This window comes from Balaenoptera physalus (assembly GCF_965194825.1).
Source record: "Balaenoptera physalus genome assembly, chromosome: 1".
Classification (NCBI taxonomy): Eukaryota; Metazoa; Chordata; class Mammalia; order Artiodactyla; family Balaenopteridae; genus Balaenoptera; species Balaenoptera physalus.
This window is the reverse complement of record NC_138882.1, coordinates 19,343,418-19,360,769: the sequence shown is the minus strand read 5'-3', so window position 1 is coordinate 19,360,769 and position 17,352 is coordinate 19,343,418. Positions and strand designations below refer to the sequence as shown.

The 17,352-nt window shown below is 34.8% G+C and overlaps 2 long non-coding RNA genes across 5 annotated transcripts in view; both read right to left on the bottom strand.

Moving 5' to 3' along the window:
• Nucleotides 1–13,501, bottom strand: part of LOC309644580 — a 55,748-nt gene extending 42,247 nt beyond the window's left edge. For 2 of the 4 annotated variants that reach the window (XR_014254504.1, XR_014254505.1), the window contains exons 1-2: nucleotides 10,132–13,501; nucleotides 5,837–5,899 (exon numbers count right to left, since the gene is read on the bottom strand). This is a non-coding gene — a long non-coding RNA (uncharacterized lncRNA). The remainder of the gene's footprint in view (nucleotides 1–5,836; nucleotides 5,900–10,131) is intronic. The other 2 variants (XR_014254506.1, XR_014254507.1) reach the window with 1 other exon arrangement.
• The window catches only part of LOC309644669, a 546,086-nt gene that overhangs the window by 453,677 nt on the left and 75,057 nt on the right, over nucleotides 1–17,352 (bottom strand). The gene's annotated exons all lie outside the window — the stretch shown is intronic.

Genomic DNA, 17,352 nt, shown 5'->3' with positions numbered 1-17,352 from the left:
TTCTGCACAGCCATGTTCATTGCAGTATTATTTATAATAGCCAAGGCATAGAAACGACCTAAGTGTCCATTGATACAGGAATAAATAAAGAAAATGTGGTATCACACACACATACAATGAAATATTATTCAGCCATAAAAAGAAGGAAATTCTGCCATTTGTGACAACATGGATGGACCTTGAAGGCATTGTGCTAAGTGAAATAAGTCAGATGGAGAAAGACAAACACTGCATAATAGCACTTGTATGTGGACTCTAAAAACACCAAACTCAAAGAAACAGAACAGATTGGTGATTGCCTGAGGTGGGGGTGGGGGTGGGGGGCAGGGAAGGGGCAAGGGGAAATGGGGAGATGTTTGTCAAAGGATACAAACTTCCAGTTATAAGATATACAAGTTCTGGTGATCTATTTTACAATGTGGTAATTATAGCTACTATATACTTGAAAGTTGCTAAGAGAGTAGATCTTAAATTTCTCACCACAAAAAGCAATGATAGCTATGTGATGTGTGGGAGGTGTTAGCTATGGTTTTAATCATTTTGCAATATATAAGTGGATCAAATCATAACATTGTACACCCTAAACTTACACAATGTTACATGTCAATTGTATCTTAATAAAGATGGAAAAACATATATATATAATATTAAGTGATACTTATATGTGGATGGTAGTAATTTGGTAGAAAGGAGAAAACGATGATGCAGGTGACCTCAGCTGAGAAGCAGTTTTTCTCCAGGGCTTGCATGTTGTGGAAATTACAGTCCCAGTCCTAGGAGCCAATGAGCAGGACCTGGTGGTAGGTGTGTCTTTGTCCGTTTTCCAAGAGAGCAGCTTGTTTCCAGTGGTAACTGTAGCCTTCAGTTTTCTGTGTGCAAAGCTGGCCCCAACTTTATGCAAAAAGCCTCGTTTGAATTCAGTTCCTGTTTTCCTGAGGAAGTAGAAATTCCGTTCCTCATAGTCTGGTGTGTCTGTTGGACTGAGGCTTGAGTTCTTGCAGGCTTACTATGTGGAGCTAGAGTTAATGAAAGATATAATAATATTAATTGAGTGCTTACTATACACGAGGCACTTTGCATTTATCAACTCTAGTAAGCCTCACCACAGCCCTATGAAACTGAAACACCGAGATGTTAAGCAACTTGCCAGTGGTCCCACATTCAGAACTCAGGAAGTGGCAGCCCTGGGATTTGAACCTAGGGAGCCTGACTTCAGAACTCTAGGGTTTGATAACAGTTTATCTAGAGGGTAGATGGGCGTGTGGATTCATTACACAACACATTGTAGTTTGGGGATGCTGATCTTAAAAAATATTCTCCACCATAACATCAGAACTATATTCACGTTGTGGGCAGTGGATTTATTTTTAGCAAAACATGATTTATCACATTAAATGAATGCCAGAGATTTGGTTTTTTGTTGGCACTAAAATTTTAGATGTGTTTGTTTCTAAAGCTGTAGATAAGCTAAAATATATAATCTAATTTTGTATTTATGCTTATTTAAATAATACTGTAATAAATATTATTTTAACCAGCAATGGAAGTCCTCAAAATTTTTTGTCCCAAGGGTTTGACAATTACTCAAGTATAAAATATATTGGTGAAGTTTTTTTAAATCTCTTTTTTTTCTGGAATAAAGAGGGTCTTTGTTTCTCTTCTCAGTCTCCAGAACATTAACCAGACCTCTGCTTGTATAGAGGATTTAATAGTATGACTCAAAAGAACTGTTCTCATACTGGCTAAGAAGACTGCTTTGGAGGGACTCCTCAGAGACTTGGCTGCAAAAGCTTCAGTTGCCTGGGTAACCGAGCAATGTAGAAGCAGAATCCTGGTATTCAATTTCTTCCCAAGGCAGACTTTATTTAGTTCAGGAAGACAGGGAATGCCCTGTGATTCTTAAAGAAACTTGGTGGAATTTTGCATTGCAATTACAGATTTGTAAGACATCCCTTTTCCCTGTGTATTTCCTTAGGGGGCGGGGGAAGGAGTAGACTGCAATGATCTATTCTGTTTCACTGAAATAGCAGAAGACATTAAAAACATGAACAGTTATATGGTAAATATATACAATGGGCTATTACTCAGCCATAAAAAAGAATAATTTCTGTCATTTGCAACAACATGGATGGACCTAGAGGGTATTATGCTTAGTGAAATAAGTCAGACAGAGAAAAACAAATACTCTATGTTATCACGTTATGTGGAATCTAAAAAATAACATAAATGAATATACATAGTGAAACTGAAACAGAACCACAGCTATAGAGAACAAACTAGTGGTTACTAGTGGGGAGAGAAAAGAGGGGAGGGGCAAATTAGTGGTATGGGATTAAGAGATATAAACTATTAATACTATGTATAAAATAAATAAATGACAAGGATATATTGTAGAGCACAGGGAAATATAGCCATTATTTTGTGGTAACTTAAAGTGGAGTATAATTTATAAAAATAATGAATCATTATGCTGTACACCTGAAATTAATACAATGTTATAAATCAACTATACTTCAATTACCTACAGTCTGTCATACAGAGTGAAATAAGTTAGAAAGAGAAAAACAAATACCATATGCTAACACATATATATGGAATCTGAAAAAAAAATGGTTATGAAGAACCTAGGGGCAGGACAGGAATAAAGATGCAGACGTAGAGAATGGACTTGAGGACAAGGGGAGGGGGAAGGGTAAGCTGGGACGAAGTGAGAGAGTGGCATGGACTTATATACACTACCAATTGTAAAATAGATAGCTAGTGGGAAGCAGCCGCATAGCACAGGGAGATCAGCTCAGTGCTTTGTGACCACCTAGAGGGGTGGGATAGGGAGGGTGGGAGGGAGATGCAAGAGGGAGGAGAAATGGGGATATATGTATATGTATAGCTGATTCACTTTGTTATAAAGCAGAAACTAACACACCATTGTAAAGCAATTATATTACAATAAAGATGTTAAAAAACAAAAACAAAACAAAAGACAACATGAGCAGCTAGATGATTCAGACTATGTGAAGTTGACCAGGGACCTCTTACTGAACCCTATGTATCCATTCCTATTCTTGACTTCCTTAGCAAGATTGTAAGGCTGCCTTTTTTTTTTAGCTGCGTTGTGTCTTTGTTGCTGTGCTCAGGCTTTCTCCAGTTGCGGCTGGCCGGGGCTACTCTTCGTTGCTGTGCACAAGCTTCTCATTGTGGTGGCTTCCGTTGTTGTGGAGCACAGGCTTTAGGTGCACGGGCTTCAGTAGTTGCAACACGCAGGCTCAGTAGTTGTGGCTCGTGGGCTCTAGAGCGCAAGCTCAGTAGTTGTGGCACACAGGCTTAGTTGCTCCACGGCATGTGAGATCTTCCTGGACCAGGGCTTGAACCCCTGTCCCCTGTATTGGCAGGCATGATTCTTAACCACTGCACCACCAGGGAAGTCCAAGACTGACTTTTTGGTGCAGGGAGCCATAGCTGTTTTTATAGGCCTGTGACAGCTTTATAAGTGTTGAAAAAAAATAGAATGTTATTTTCATAGACTTGTAGATTGACTCCTTGGTGAGAAAGAAAAGGTTTAATTTGGGTTCACGAAATTGTTCCTAAATACTATAATAAATTTTCACCACTCCTATAGAAACTGCTTTGAATTCTAGTTTATTCTAGCAAATAATAGATAACCAATAATATTTCTTGAGTGAATAAATGAATGAACATTTTATTCCCATGTGATACTTTTCAAATAAATATTATTTTGGCATATTATTTGACAAAGGACTATACTTTTCCATTTTGACCATTTATTGGCAGATATCTCATGCCTTGAAAAACCCTAATCCTAAACTGGAATTTTTCATAAAATGTGAATAAGGTAACATAAAAATTTACATTCCTTAACAATAACCACATTTGTTAATGAGATGTTAGGATCAGGCATCTTTATTTTTTATCACAAATTGATAGTCATCTTATCTCCAATCCAGCTGATAGACATGTAAAGGCAAAAACACAAGTGAATGTTTTCTCCCGTTCTGAGGCTTGTCTTTTTCATGGTTTCCTTTGCTGTGCAAAAGCTTTTAAGTTTCATTAGGTCCCATTTGTTTATTTTTGTTTTATTTCCATTTCTCTAGGAGGTGGGTCAAAAAGGATCTTGCTGTGATTTATGTCATAGAGTGTTCTGCCTATGTTTTCTTCTAAGAGTTTTATAGAGTCTGGCCTTACATTTAGGTCTTTAATCCATTTTGAGTTTATTTTTGTGTATGGTGTTAGGAAGTGTTCTAATTTCATTCTTTTACATGTCGCTGTGCAGTTTTCCCAGCACCACTTATTGAAGAGGCTGTCTTTTCTCCATTGTACACTCTTGCTTCCTTTATCAAAGGCAAGGTGACCATATGTGCATGGGTTTATTCTGGGCTCTCTATCCTGTTCCACTGATCTATATTTCTGTTTTTGTGCCAGTACCATACTGTCTTGATTACTGTAGATTTGTAGTATAGTCTGAAGTCCGGGAGCCTAATTCTTCCAACTCCGTTTTTCTTTCTCAAGATCGCTTTGGCTATTCAGGGTCTTTTGTGTTTCCAAACAAATTGTACAATTTTTTGTTCTAGTTCTGTGAAAAATGTCATTGGTAGTTTGATAAGGATTGCACTGAATTTGTAGATTGCTTTGGGTAGTATAGTCATTTTCACAATGTTGATTCTTCCAATCCAAGGACATGGTATATCTCTCTCCATCTGTTTGTATCATCTTTAATTTCTTTCATCAGTGTCTTATAGTTTTCTGCATACAGGTATTTTGTCTCCTCAAGCAGCTCATGCAGCTCAATATCAAATAAACAAACAACCCAATCCAAAAATGGGCAGAAGACCTAAATAGACATTTCTCCAGAGAAGATATACACATTGCCAACAAACACATGAAAGAATGCTCAACATCACTAATCATTAGAGAAATGCAAATCAAATCTACAATGAGGTATCACCTCACACCAGTTAGAATGTGCATCACCAGAAAATCTACAAACAACAAATGCTGGAGAGGGTGTGGAGAAAAGGGAACCCTCTTGCTCTCGTGGTGGGAATGTAAATTGATACAGCCACTATGGAGAACAGTATGGAGGTTCCTTAAAAAACTAAAAATAGAACTACCATATGACCCAACAATCCCACTACTGGGCATATACCCTGAGAAAACCATAATTCAAAAAGAGTCATGTACCACAATGTTCATTGCAGCACTATTTACAATAGCCAGGGCATGGAAGCAACATAAGTGTCCATCGACAGATGAACAGATAAAGAAGATGTGGCACATATATATGATGGAATATTACTCAGCCTTAAAAAGAAATGAAATTGAGTTATTTGTAGTGAGGTGGATGGACCTAGAGTCTGTCATACAAAGTGAAGTAAGTCAGAAAGAGAAAAACAAATACTGTATGCTAACACATATATATGGAATCTAAAAAAAAAAAAGGTTCTGATTAAACTAGGGGCAGAAAGGAATAAAGACAGAAATGTAGAGAATGGACTTGAGGACACAGGGAGGGGGAAGGGTAAGCTGGGATGAAGTGTGAGAGTAACATGGACATATATACACTACCAAATGTAAAGTAGATAGCTAGTGGGAAACAGCTGCATGGCACAGGGAGATCAGCTCCGTGCTTTGCGACCACCTACAGGGGTGGGATAAGGAGGGTGGGAGGGAGATGCAAGAAGGAGGGGATATGGGGATTTACGTATGCATATAGCTGATTCACTTTGTTATACAGCAGAAACTAACCCAACATTGTAAAGGAATTATAGTCCAATAAAGATGTTAAAAAAAAAAAAAAAAGCACAAGTGAATTACTACTTACCAATGTTTTTCACGGTAAGACTTATTAAATAGATGAATTCGTTGCAAAGGAAAGAGAAAAGATCTGAAATAAAAGTCGGAGTTCCCAGTTACTGTCGTCGGCCACGATAAGGTATTAAAGATAAACGATAACAAAGGTATAGCTTGATAGCCGGTCTTTGCAAAATTGGGAAAATAAAACTACCACTCTGATGTGAATAAACATAAATTCACGGAAAGCATGTAATCATTTAAAATGCGAGTCACTGCCTGTCTTAAGCTGTTCACAGCTTAAACTCATTTATTCCCTCAATGAATCAACAAAGCAGATATAATTATTATCATCCATTCCCCTGTTATTCATTCCTCAGATAAGGACAACTGAGCTATAGAAAAATGAAGTGATTTCTCTAAATTCATCCAGCTAGTAAGTGCTAAAGCCAGGGTCTAGACCCAGGGAGTCTGGCTCCAGAGCCCTTACTCTTGACGTTCCCTCTCAAAAGTCAGCAGCGAATATAAATCAACTATTGTTTATCTTCAAATATCAAGTGAAGACCCAGCTCTCACAAGTTATGCTTTCGAAAAAAAAAAGAACACTATTGTCGTTGCTGAAAGAGCCTTCTTTATCATCTTTATTCCCAAGGGGGTAGACAGGATTCAGGAGATAATGCGAGTAAAATACTTTCAGCTTTCTACAACTTAAAGGCAGAGAGAATTATTATCTATTCATGTGAGCAGTTTTATATACTATAAATACACACACAAGGGTGCATATAATAAGTCAGATAAAAAACCCGTGTTAGATACAGAGAAAACCAATCCCCTCCCTCCCCAAGAAACATAAAAGGGCACAAATTTCATAGGCACTCACTTTTGCTGCATTATTGATTAGGCTGCATTTTTTGATTAATGGTTTTTTATTTTTATTTTTTAAATTCTGTCAAAGATTAGCGAGAGCAGTGGCTGTAAAGAATTTTCAGATGCGGAGGGAATAATTTTATTACTTTTATTCCAAAAAGACTACAGAAAGTCTTCAAGTGATAGACTGAAATCCTGGGTACTAAGATCTCCTAATGCTTTAGAATATAGACAATTTCCATTCAGCATTAACTAGTTCCTGGATAAATTTAATGTTGTTTGTGTTGCATAATTTAATTCACTCAATTAACAGGGTAAAGATACAGATGTCATTAAAAAAATTACCCCCAGATGACAAATATTATAAATAAGACAGGCATTTTATTATATTAGAGAAAATGAATTCACAGTATACGGTTATTGGTTACAAAATAAGAGAACTGATATAAATGTAATGCTATTTAGATATTTACTTTTGATTTGCAAGGTGAACCATTAATCAAACATTTTGATTCAGTGGCTAAGGGAAAATTAATCATTGATACTATTAACGGCTTGTAGGAGTGTTATATTAGGCAAGTGAGTTTGTTACTTCCGAATTTCCCCACTGACAATAATCTCATTATATTTCTTAAAACCTGTAGCTTATCCAAGGTAGGCAGGAAGTTAAGTATTATAAGAAGGCAATTTTCAATATGTAGTTATAAATATGACACTCATAAGTTTCACATTTGAAATATTTTCAAAATGAAACATTTACTCAATTGCTAAACTTTCAATGTACTTATTCAGTGATTTAATTTTCTTTTGTAGAATCAATAACACACTTGGTTGTAATAAGAATGTTACAGAGTATCATATCATATAACTTGTGCACATGTATTTATTTTCTTAATATCAATTTTTATATCCTGCACCATGTTAACTTTACATCAGACCAGCATGAAGAGGACATGAAATTTATGAGTTCAACAGTTTTTCCCATATATATGTAATGGATTAGAAACAAATTAAAGAATCTGAAATTCTATATTTTCTTCCTAAATATCTTGCTTATTTTCTTAAGAATCTAGTATTTCCTATTAGAAATCTGATGTCATCTGGAATAGTTTAGCATGATATTAAAAGCTAAAAATATTTAATCCATAAAATCAGTTCTCCATTAATTCAGGAATGGTCAGTTATAATAGGCTTGGTGAGATAAAGGTATCAATATCTTTCCATTTCCTTTTCAGTGTAATTGTCTATGTAGCTTTTACTTATTCCTGAAATACATTTATATTTAATTTTTATTTATATACTCTACAAAGCTGATGGAGCTATTTAAAAATTTTGAGCACATTCTGCATTTTCTCATTTAATGTTTTTGAGTTGAGTAACAGTTTTGTTTTGAAAATGTCCTAGTTGAAGGAAAATGATTTTACAATTAATTACGATTGAACAGGTCAACATTTCAAACTGTGAGCAACTCATCTGCTTACCTCAATGGTTATAGTGCAATTCGCATTTATATTTCCTCAATATTTCTCCCCTTTGATTTCTTTGAAAAAAGAATCTGAAAAGTTACTTGATAATTTTATAAATAAATAAAATAATCTTCTGGTATGCTTATAGTTTTGTTTGTAACAATTATGAGGACATATTTGTAACCTGATACATTAGTGTATAAATTTACCCACTCACAAGGAGTTAATATTTTTCAAACTGTAAAGAAAAAAGAAGACTAATGCTAATTTTTCAAACTCCAGCGTTCAGTAAATAGAATTTTTTGTTTGTTTTATAATGGTACTAGAACCTTGTATGTTCTCAAGATGTAGAGAAAAATTTCTGGCAAAGATTGATATAGAAGATAATTTCAGAGAGCCTACTCTTTTTTTAATTAAATTCCCTACATAGGGACTGCAGAAATCTAAAACTCAGTCTGGAATTAAGTCCTGTGTAAGCTGAGGTCCAACTTTCTATTTTACAGGTTTGTTAAGGGATTTATCCAAGCAAAATCAAGATTTCCAAGGTTGACTCTCAAAGGAATAGGCTGTGTTTTATGCATCTAAATAGAGCTCGAATTTGTCCAAAAATTCATTCATGTTTATCAATACATAGTGTAAAAGCAAAGAAAAAAACCTTTTGATAAGTAACTGATGAGCAATTAGTTTAGTGATTTTTTGATATGGATAAGTTTAGTAGGTAGCAATATGAAACCAGCTAAGTTTCTACAATAAGAAAGCAGAAGAGGAGATTTAATAATCAACATTAAAAACTGTCCAAGGCTTTCTCAAATTTTAAATTTAATGATGTTTCTCCTGCCCCCATTTAACTGTTTTCTAAGAAATTATTTTTCTGGAGGTTTGATCACCTATACTTTAAAAGTTTACCTCTTAGTGTATTACATTTAATAACATTTTCGTAAATACCTTATTTTCATTTTCATCAACTTGAAATATCCTCTGCATTTCACACAATGTACTTCACAAGAAAATTGTATATTATGCACACATTTTGCCTCTAGTTCTTTAAGCCAACTAAAGATAAAGCATAGATGTGTAAGTTAATTTCTCTCACTACAGAAGAAACTGATCATTCCTTCCTTTTTCCCTCTGAACTTGTACCCATATTTTGCTCTATATTATTCTGCAACTTTCTAATATGAAGCCTTATGCCCTGCAAAAATTTTGCTGTGTCTAAAAGTTTAGTTTTGTAAGATTGTAAGTTACAGGCTAAGTTCCCTACTATCTTGATTTACTGCCACCGATTGCATTTCTATTGGGATGACCTGATTTCATCCATTTCACTTACTTTGGGGACAGTCTATGAGTTTTCCAGGGTTGATTTAACCACTTTAATCTCTTCTAGGAAAATAGCTTTTTTCCTTCCATTTCAGCATCAAAGCTTAAAATTAACCTTTAGTTTTAGAATATTTATATTTTATATATTCTTTGTACATTTGTATTATTTTTGTAAGATCAGGAAAAATGAAAACAGAAAAGTTTGAGAAATGAACAGCATGTTCTTTCATCTGTAGACACTTTGAAAAGAAGAAAAATCCCCACAAATGCAATGAAGAGATTATCTGATATTTTAACATATAAACTTGTTTTACTGGATTTAGTCAGAAACAAATAAGATAAACTATATCACTTTTGTTTGGAGGAGAGAGAATATATATCTAGAGGTAGAGGGGGAATCCCACTGAAGCTGTTTTGACTAAATTCTTATTTGTTGCATGTTTTTTGACATCGGTGGCCCAAGATACTGTCTACCATTGCTTAAGAAAGTATACTGAATGTGTAACTAAAGATAAGTATCTTTAAAATTTTAAGGGCGTTCAGATTTATATAAAATATGGTAACTAATCTTAAAAATTATCTTGATTGCAAAAGATGGCTATGATGGAGAAAACTGATAGGTTTATTATTATTGTTATTATTAAATATTTTAATTTTAGCTTTGCATATTACTTACCTTGTGGCCCAAAGAAAGTTTCTACAGGTCCTCTTGGATTGGATGAGTTTTTTTTTACAAATCCTCTGTAGTTAGATACATTCACAGCAGCTTCAAAATCTATAAATGCCGAATGTGTCTGCTGAGAAAAATCCTTTCCTTTTCTCCTCAGGGCTATAGCAGATCCTAGTGAGTTTTGGAAGTTAAAAGCAGAAATTAACTCTGAGCCTTCATCTATGGCCTGGCAGCGCCTCCTTATGTCCAGGATCTAGAATATACAACAAATGATGTCTAAATCTTGAAGTGAAAAACCAAAACTGTTGGCTTTGGCCCTGGACCATCAGCAACAGAACTGGCTTTAACTCGCCATTTACTGTCTGTTGAAGACCCAGCACCAGTAATTTCTTGTTTTCTTTCCAGCCTCACAATCTGGTTTTTGGGAGGTATTCAGTAGACTAATGAACATTAGGATATATTTGCTGGGATTTAATATGCTGCTCCCTCTGGGAGATCTGCATGTTAATTGCAGACAATGCTTTAAAAAGAGGGGCTCCTGAAGTGTGGAATTTCTGGGGTCACTGAGTCAGTACAGAAAAGCCAGGATTAGGATGAGGTGAGTGAAGCTGAACCATGCAAGTGCAAGATGCAATTCTGTATTTACATTTTTGACAGTTTGCTCATCCTGGATTTTCTGCACTAATGTTTTTATTTTTATTTTTAAAATTTATTTTATTGAAGTACAGTTGATTTGCAATTTGCAATTTTTACTGTACAGCAAAGTAATTCAGTTATACATATACATAAATCTACTCTTTTTCATATTCTTTTCCATTATGGTTTATCATGGGATACTGAATATAGTTCCCTGTGCTATACAGTCAGATCTTGTTGTTTATCCATTCTGTATGGAATGGTTTGCATTTACTAATCCCAAACTCCCAATCCATCCCAGCAAAAAATTTTGTTTTTAAAACATTGTGTCAAAATATTATTTATCAGGACTTCCCTGGTGGTCCAGTGGTTAACAATCCGCCTTCCAATGCAGGGTATGTGGGTTCGAGCCCTGGTCGGGGAACTAAGATTCCACATGCTGCGGGGAAGTAAGCCTGCGCATGGCAACTACTGAGCCTGTACGCCACAACTAGAGAGAAGCCCGCGTGCCGCAGCGAAAGATCCCACCCGCCACAACTAAGACCCAATGAAGCCAAAAAAAATTTACTCATCCTAATTTCTATGTTTTTTGATTCCCCTTAAATTCTGCACCTCACCTGCCCCCACCCCCAATACCAGACGAGTGCCTTTCTTTCCTCACACTATTCCTGACCCGGTCAATAGGGAGTGGCTTTTTCTGATGTCTGCCATTCCTAGAACTCTAGATATTACACTACTAAGTTGCCACCCAGCTCACCTTGCCAATGAACTCAATGACCACCAGCGAATAAGCAGTTCCACTTCGTCTATCAGAAATACACAGGGGAACAATACTGAAAGAAAACTTGCCACCAATCCAGTGATGTTGGAATGGTTTAATGGGTTCATGTAGCAAGGGAGGACAAGGTCTTTGGGTTCAAAGGATCATAAAATAATAAAGTTATATAACATCGGCACTACTCTAATAAAAAAAAAAAATAAAGAACCTGCCATAGTGCAAAGTTATTTAAGGGCTTGGATGATCTTTCACTTTGTGTGTGGCTGTGTTTTCAATAGTCATTATTCACATTTCAAACCGTTGCCTTTTTCTGGTAGGATGAAATAGATGTAACCAGATTAGAGAATGCCTCTCCTAAGAGCATAGGGTTTAATATTAACTTCCTAGAGAGCAGAAACTAAAGTTTCCAGTGGGCACTGAGGTCTCAGCACTGCCATGCCTGGAATGTGACCAGATTTCAGCCTTCAGATATCAGCATCTGGGACTTCTGAGATGTGGTACCGTGAACCCTTTTGAGGTTTAGGACAGGGAAGAATAATTCCATGTTCGGCAGCCCTTCAGATACGTACCGGTGCTTTTTTGAGTTGAATCTGTAATGTGTTTTGGTGGCTTTTGCTTTTCTTCCATGATCAAAGTTTCCTGGTTTTAACAAAAATCAGAAACCCAGAAAGCTTTTAACTTCAGCTGGGCAAGAAGATAGGGCTAGAGAGAGGACGATCTTGATAAAAACCAAGAACTTAAATTCACTTAAGTCTTTGCTTTAACTCATGAAAATAGGTCTCCACCTAATTTAGGATTTTTATTTCATTTTAGTATGACTGGGACATCTTCTTCACTGTGTTTATCAGGAATTAAAATCTCTGGGGGTGGGGAGGGATAAATTAGGAGTATGGGATTAACAGATATATACCACTATATATAAATAGACAAACAACAAGGATTTACTGTATAGCATAGGGAACTGTATTCAATATTTTGTAATAACCTATAATGGAAAAGAATTGGAAAAAATATATGTATAACTGAATTACATTGCTGTATATCTGAAACTAACACAATATTGTAAATCAATTATAGTTCAATTAAAAAAAATCTCGAGGGTCAGGGTTTAGCAAAATCATTAAAGAACTGCCTATAACTCACTGTGGAAGAAATCTGGCTATAAGTAATAAACCAGTTTAACCAGTTTCATATTTGACACATGCTTGATTAGTAATAGTGACGGCAGCCTTCCATGTTCCTTATTATCTATTTCCACAGAAGTCAGAGAAAAAAAATTAACAGTGTATTAGGAAATAACTTCCTGTCATCTTTATAAAAAGCATAATTATATACTAGATACAATAGATGCTTTTTTTGATATCCTTTTCATGGGAAGTTTTGTTTCTATGTTTTAAAGGGTTTTCCTCTGATACACATGGTTTAAATATGGTTTCATTAATTTTGACTTTCTGAGCTTGAATAATTTATATATACTGTAATTGGATATGAATTCAGCTAAAAATCCTTGTCCTTAATTTAACATGACTTTTAAATTAGTGTTTCAAAATTAAGAGAAAACTTTGGTTTAAAGAATATTAGCTGCCATACAACCAATGTCATAAATAAGAATAACTTGCATGATCAGTGTACCATTAAATTGTATCAGTTAAGCCTCTCTAATAGGTAACACCTCTAAGAAAAGCAAAGTCAAAACTCCTAGGGTTAACATGCATAATACAGACTTTTCGTGAACTTTGGAATCTCTTGCATGTGTCCAAAAGGTCACAAAAGTGTTTTCACAAGAGCCCCCATTTGTCTCCTTATTTTTCTATAATTAGAAATTTCAACACCTAATCAACAAGGACCTACTGTATAGCACATGGAACTCTACTCAATATTCTGTAATAACCTAGGTGGGAAAAGAATCTGAAAAAGAATATATATATATATATATATATATATATATATATATATATATATATATATAACTAATCACTTTGCTGTACACCTGAAACTAACACAACATTGTAAATCAACTATGCTCCAATATAAAATAAAAAGTAGAAAAAATAAGGGCACAGAATCCACAGTACATATGAAGATTATGTGGATAACAAAAAAGCAGTGTTCAGCTTAAAACTGATGTTAAATATTTTTAAAAAGTTGCTTGTAATTTAAAAGAAAAGAAATTTCATTATTCAACACTTACACTTAAGATGAATAGACAATATTTACAAATTGAATTTGTCTCCCTCAATATATTTAAGAGCTAGCATCATTATAACAATGTTTTATTCTTTTTATTGCATATATACCGTAAAAAATTTTTGGTTTATGTTCAGTTAAGCAGATTCTTGTGATCTAGCTTAGGAAACTGGCCACAGTTTTAAATACCACTACTATGGGAAAATGCAGCAAACTTTTGGAACATAGTATTTGCACTCGGGAATACCCCTGTTTGTTATAGAGAATCATGGATCCCATCATAGCCAGCTTTTCTTACTGAGGCATCAAAATGAGCTCAGTTTAGGACCATTTAACAAAGGAGGTGGTCCCATGGCTGAACTTAGATTACATGGTTTGAGATTCTGTGTTATTAACTATCAAGATGGAGCAGAGCAACTGATACAGAAAACAATCTTTAAATTGCTCTGAGAAAAGGAGGAGTAGGGCAGTAATCAGAATTTTGAAACATTACCAGTAAGATTAACTTTAATCACATGAGGCTGGATGACCAATTAATTTATAAAATACAGTGACTCACTTAAGGTATTAACTTAATATGTCAAATGGATGAAGTTGGTCTGAGGACTTGTGGGTCATAAAGGAAACTTTGTTTTGAATATGTTTAGTTTCATAAAAGTCACTTATCTTCACGCGTAATTAGAAGCAACAATAGGAGTCTCACCCCTCCTCTCCTGGTGTATGACAAATTTCTGATCTGGTTTTATCAACGAGAAAATGATATTGGATGACTTTGGAAGGATAATAAATAATATAGAATTCTTGCCTTGGAGAAACATTTGAGTTCTTCAACAAAATAATTTATCTGTCTCTGCATACACTTAATGCAAATACTTAATTTTGTTTCAAGTAATTGAAAAGGTTAACCAGGAATATCTATGTTAATTAACCATTATTAATGCTGCTTATCTCATACATATATTGGGCATTTGATATACTTGAGTCATGATGAATTATAGCATAAACCCAAAAATGAGAGTAGAGAAACCATATTTTTATTTTTTAATGACACAGATAATTTGGTTTTGTCTTCATGATGTGTCAGTGACATACATGTAATAGAAAGCAGTAAATTGAGAGGCTATAGTTTGGGATTTTCTTGAAGGAACACAAATACTACTACCCTCCAGGAGTATTTCCTTCAAGATAATTTCTTGGACTGTAAAAAGCCCTGGCTTTGACTTTGGTTCTCAACCAGTGTAGCTGGGAATTCAGAAACTTGCTATGTTTCTATCTTTTGTTATGGAATCAAAACAGGTACTTAACAAATGGTTAGAAATTGTTTTTTTTAAAATTTTTACATATTTAGCTAAACAAGTCATTCATAATTGTAAGAAAAAAGAACACACAGATGAAAAATAAAAGATAAAGTTATTTTTATGTCTGCTACTTGATCCCAGTGGTATAATATTATTTATAGACTGTGGAAAGTTAAAAATGCACATTACAACTCTAAAGCAACTCCTAACAACATAACACAGAGGTACAACTATAAGCCAATAATGGAGGTAAAATGAAATTCTTAAGAAAAGAAATCAGTTAATCTGAAAGAAGGCAGAATAAGAGGGGAGAAAAAGAAGAACAACATATGGGACAAATAAATATCTAGTAGCAAGAAAGTAGAGTTAAAGGTAATCATATTGATAACCCCATTAAGTATAAATGGTCTAAATACTCCAATTAAAAGGCAAAAATTAGAGATTGTCAGACTAGAAAAGAGAGCAAGACCCAATTATATGCTATCTATAAGAAATAGACTTTAAATATAAAGACAGGGTTTCCCTTGTGGCGCAGTGGTTAAGAATCCGCCTGTCAATGCAGGGGAAGCAGGTTCAAGCCCTGGTCCGGGAAGATCCCACATGCTGTGGAGCAACAAAGCCCATGCGCCACAACTATCAAGCCTGTGCTCCAGAGCCCACGAGCCACAACTACTGAAGCCCGCACACCACAACTACTGAAACTCACGCACCTAGAACCCACGCTCTGCAACAAGAGAAGCCACTGCAATGAGAAGCCCTCACACCACAATGAAGAGTAACCCCCGCTTGCTACAACTAGAGAAAGCCCACACGCAGCAACGAAGACCCAATGCAGCCATAAATAAATAAATAAATTTATAAATATAAAGACACGGATAGGGTAAAAATAAAAGATGGAAGAAGTATACCCTGTAAACATTAATGAGAAAACTAGAGTGGCTATATTAGTATCAGACAGACTTTAAAATAAAGAATATGACCAGGAATAAAAGGAGACATTTTATAATAATAAAAGGAGCAATTCATCAAGAAGACATCATGATTCTGAATGTGTATGCACCCAGTAATAGAACTTCAAAATACATGAAGAAATAACTGACAGAACTGAAAGGGGAAAAAAACAAATCCACAGTTGTAGTTGGAGACTTCAACAATTCTCTCTCAGTAACCGATAGAACAAGTTGACAGAAAATCAGTAAGTTTACAGAAGAGCTGAACGACACTGTCAACCAACTTGACCTAATTGACATTTATAAAACATTCCACATAAAAGCAGAATTTGCATTATTTTCAAGCTCACATAAATTTCATCAAGATAAGTCATACACTGGGCAAGAGACCAAGTCTTTTTAAAAAGTTGTTTGATATCATACAGAGTATTTTTCTGACCACGATAAAATTAAATGAGACATCAGTGATAGAATGTTATCTGAAAATCTCCATATATTTGGGAATTAAGTAACATATTTCTAAACAACTAATGTATCAAAAAAGAAATCACAAGGAAAAACAACCCACTTTGTTTTGTAACCAACTGTATTTACTTAACAGTATGTTCTAGTATGTTAATATCATCATATTTAATGACTCTTGCATGAAGGCAGCATAATTTATTTAGTCAGTTTACTGATGTTGGCCATTTAGATTGTTTCTAAGTTTTCACTTTTGTGAACAATGCCTCTGCAAACACTGTTGTATGAATACATTCCCTCTTTGCTTATTTCCTTAGGAAAAATCCTTAGGAGTCAGTTTCTCATGTAAATGTCTTTGATACACATTGCCAAATTTTCCAGTGGAAATTGTACAGTTTACTCTCTCCCCAGCAGTTTATGAGAATTCTTATTTCCCTATATCCTGGATAACACTAAACATTTTGTTTTTAGATGTAAGATGTGAGGTAGTAATCTAACTAGTTAGCCAGTTGACTGACTTTCAAGAAGAGAACAACTTGTATTTGAAAGGATGATTAACAGACAAACTTCAGTTACTCAGACTTGGGTATTTGTCAGACATTTTCTTGAAAATGAAAAAAATAAGTCTGTCAGTTCAAGGAAAGTAACTGACAGTATTAGTTGATAATGATAAAATTTAGTCTTTCAGTTAAAAATTAGAACTTTGGAAAACTTGTTTCTCCCATCTTGATCTTGAAAGCCTCCGAATTCAACATTTTTCCGGTAAAAGTGGTAGTGATATTAATAATTTTAGTTTTTTGGTATTGTATAATGAAATGTGTCAATATTCAAAATATCTGCGTAATTCAGTCAATATTTTTCAAATGATCAATGATATTACAAATTCATGCACTAGTGAAAGATTCATTTGAAGTGC